Source organism: Beta vulgaris, chromosome 2, assembly GCF_026745355.1.
Source record: "Beta vulgaris subsp. vulgaris cultivar EL10 chromosome 2, EL10.2, whole genome shotgun sequence".
Classification (NCBI taxonomy): Eukaryota; Viridiplantae; Streptophyta; class Magnoliopsida; order Caryophyllales; family Amaranthaceae; genus Beta; species Beta vulgaris.
In genome coordinates, this window is record NC_079203.1 from 11,590,173 (window position 1) to 11,594,134 (window position 3,962).

A 3,962-nucleotide genomic window follows, 5' to 3' on the forward strand; every position below is an offset into this window, starting at 1 on the left:
AAAATCAGTTTAAGTACTTCGAATTCAAAGAATATTCAGTTTTGCAATGTTTTTGATTTTTTTCGAATTAATGGAATTAAGGTACTTGAATTGATTTTTATGATATGATAGTATTGCCCTAAAATTCCGGTTTGGGTTGGTTTGGGTTTGTTGCTAGTGTTTGTTAACACCTTGAGGACTTATTTTCTTCTTCTTAAAAGATGAATTTGCTAGTTATATGTTTAATGAGGGGTTATTGATGATAGATTTTAGTGTTTGTAGAGTGTGATATTCACTTGGATTTGGTTATTTGATTTACAAATTGTTGGATTGGATTGGTTATTTGAGAGATTTGTTTGTGTTGGAGTTATGGTTTTCGTTTGTTTGTCATTTAGGGTTTCAGAGTCTATCTAGTATCTACTGTCCATTTTTCATCAAATCACATTGGTTCCAAATTTATTCATTCACTCTTATTACTAATTTTTTTCTCTCCAATTTTGATCTTTGCTTGTGTTTGCTTCCTCTAATTCAGTTTACCGGTAAGAATTATGCTAATTTGTTAAACCTAGCATTTACTTGAACATGAATTTCAATTTTCGAATCGATTGATTTTGTGATCGTAACTATGAAAATTTGTGTGCTACATGTGATTTGTTGTGTGGAAGACTTTGATACTGCTTAGTTGTTAGATTGATATATGCTCACTAATAACTATATGATAACTATGTAGTAGTGGTCTTTTTTGTTGCTTTACATTCATAGCATTTTCTCCATAATTATTGCAACACCCACTATCACTACTTGTTGCAAAACCTGTATGCATTACATGAACTAGAAGTTAATAAATCTGAAGTTATTTAGATATATCTATTGTTTGTTTATGCTTTGTTTTGTTGTCACGTTGAACTCCAAAATCAATCTCTTTTCTGTTCTTTTGCCTCCTGGGATTTGTTGCAGTTACTTGTCAATATCTAAATATGTTCTACAATTTGCATACGTGTAGCTATAATATATGTGCATTTTATGTATGTCTGCACAATGGTTACTCATAACTATTCTTTGGCCATGTAATTGTTTAAGCTCTGTCGTTCTAGCTTTTGCTAAGAAAATTCTAGGTTGACACATAATGAATTTAGTTTCTGAATGCAACAAGCACTTTCTTGGAAGTGCTTAAACATCAGCAAATTTTGGGAATTGATCCTCATTGTTGACTCTTTATATGCAGGGATTGAATGGAGAACGGACAGTGAAGCGATTGTGACTGTCAAGGGCTCTAACAGTTCCTGACAGCATAAATATTTATGATGCTTGTAGCAGAATGGCTGCTCGCTATGGCAGAGTTTACTTCCCAAAGTGGTATTTTAAAGGCCAAAGGAATTGAGTAATTGGCTCTAATTTTACTCCTATAGGGGGTCGAATTTTGGATACATATTTACTTCAGTGAGCAATGAGTATTCCTACTCATATGCTTGTGTTTTTATTTTGTATTTTTTATATAGTTGTGATTTTAGTTTTGAACATTTTCTGGTTTAATTAAGTACTAAGAGTGTATTGATTTTAGGTTTTCATGTTGCTTCTCTTTGCTGCTTAGTTTCCAATGACAAAGTCAATGGGTAAATGGGTAATTCTGTCTTTGATAAATACACTAGAGAAAGTCTTGGAATTGTGAACTTTGAATTAGTTGTTGATAATGTAAATGGGTAATTCTGGGTTGGTTGATAAATACACTTGGCAGCTAGCAGCATATGGCAGCAGGTGCTGCTGCTTGCTGCTAGGTTTTTCCTTTTACTTTAGATTTTTTACTAGTTGATCCGATTCTTACAGAAAAGCGGATTAGTTAGTCTGATTTGTTTTTTTTTTTTAAAAAAAATGATACTTATACTTAACTGATCTGGTTTTGATGGAAAACCGCAATTTTCCTTCAAAACCCTACTAGTAAATAATTTACTGATCCAGTTTTTGACCGGATCAGTAAATATTTCGGATTTGCTGCGAGCCTATATGATGCGGACCAAAACCGCTTCAGTAAGCGTAGTTTTAATCGCATCAGATGAGCTTTTTTCCACCAGTGATAAAATCAAGAATATAGGTTGTGAGAAAGGAAATCTCAAGAATTAATCAATAAAATATATAATTATTAATCAACAAATATAGATTTCAGATTAATCAAGAATACAACTGCAGAATATTCAATTTCAATATTTCAACTCAATAAATTCCAAGTTTCAAACTTAAACAAATTTTAATTGAACAAAAAACATCAATTCCAAAATTATATCTCAATTTTCGGCAACAAAATTGATAAAAACAATGAAGTAGAATATCCTTGAAAATGGAAATTCAATAAGAACGAAATCCTAACCAGAATTTTGGCAACAACTATTCACAAGCCTAAATCCTACATGTGTTTGTTTTAATGCATTTTAAGAAAATAACACAGTTAGGTTTTTCAATTTTGAAATTCAAAGGTGAATAAATAGATGAATAAAGATGAAAAACTTACCGAGCTTAACTTCAAATTCTCTTATAGCGTCTTCTTCCATCTTCTTCCTATTGTCAGTTATCTTCTTCCTATTATCAGTCATGCTTCGTCCCTCTTCAGCCACCATTGAGCTTAGAGGTTTTAAGGAGAAGGAGAATGGGAGGGGTAGGGGAAGGGGAAGGGGTGAGATGTGGTACCCAGCTGAGATAAAGAGAAGGGGGAGAAAGAGTGAAATGTAGACAGAACTAGAGTAGAACAAGCGCTAAGGTCTGAGGATATAACTCAAACTGACTTTAACCGTTGGATGTCGGTCAACTAACATTTCAGATTTATTCTAACTTCTCAAATAAAATACTATTCTCATATGAACTCAATCCTATATATATGAGTGTGTGTTAGGGGATGAATTATCATTCTCGCTGCAGCAGTTTATTAGTAATGTGTGTGTTAGTTTGCGGATCCAAGTGGCATCATACAATAGGATAACACGAAGAAGTCTGGATGGCTGACTTGGTTAACAGTTGAAGACCTCCAATAAAAAACTTAGGAGATGGCACTGAGTTAAGAAGATAGTGAAGCGGAATGTAACCACCTTTGCCGAAGATATCCGAAGATCCTTCCACAGTAGGATCTCATGCCTATCTCAACCATCAACGGCTAAGTAGAACTGAAAGATTCATTGTGTATCATATACATTATTCTCAGTGCCCATACTCTAGCTTAATTACTCTCTTGTAACCTAAAGAAAACTATTACTTAGTGAAGTAATAGGATCTCATCCTCCCGTGGTTTTACCTCTTTTCAAAGGGTTTTCACGTAAAATAGTCTCGGGTTTTTTATTCTAATTTGCACTTTACTTTATGTATTTATTTTGCTTATACTGTAAGTTAATTGTCAACCCCCTATCCAACCAAATTGCACCTTGTGTCAAAATTTGCCTAAAACAATTTGGTGCCCACCGTGGGGTTAATAATAACAAAAAAAACTTATTACCAAGAACTATATCCCCAACAACTCGCACTACGGACGAAACCAGCAGCGGAACTAGATCCCGAACAACTACCAACACACCCTATGAGCAACCTAATCAGGCAGCCATGATCGGAATATTGGGAGCCATTGACGAATTGAAGAAAACCCTGAAGGAGGAAATTGTCGTTCAACTGGTGCACTTTGTATGAAAATTAGATGTTCTACGCACCCAGATGTTATATGTGCCATTGATCAACTCTTGCCATGCAACTTAACATGGATGGATTAGGCCACCAAGATGGAGAAGGCGGTAGGGCTGAGTAAGCCAACAAGCAAGAGCACATCATCATTCCCGCCGATGAGTACCTCAGTTTCAACCACCAAGCTGCCTTCACGAGGAACCCTCCCAACATCGAGAATGTTGAAGCAGACAACCCGCAAGACCAAGAAATTCCCCTTCGGCATACGCGAGAGTCATCTGCAACAAACAAATAGTTCAAGCAACTTAACTGGGCAGGGTGCGCAATAT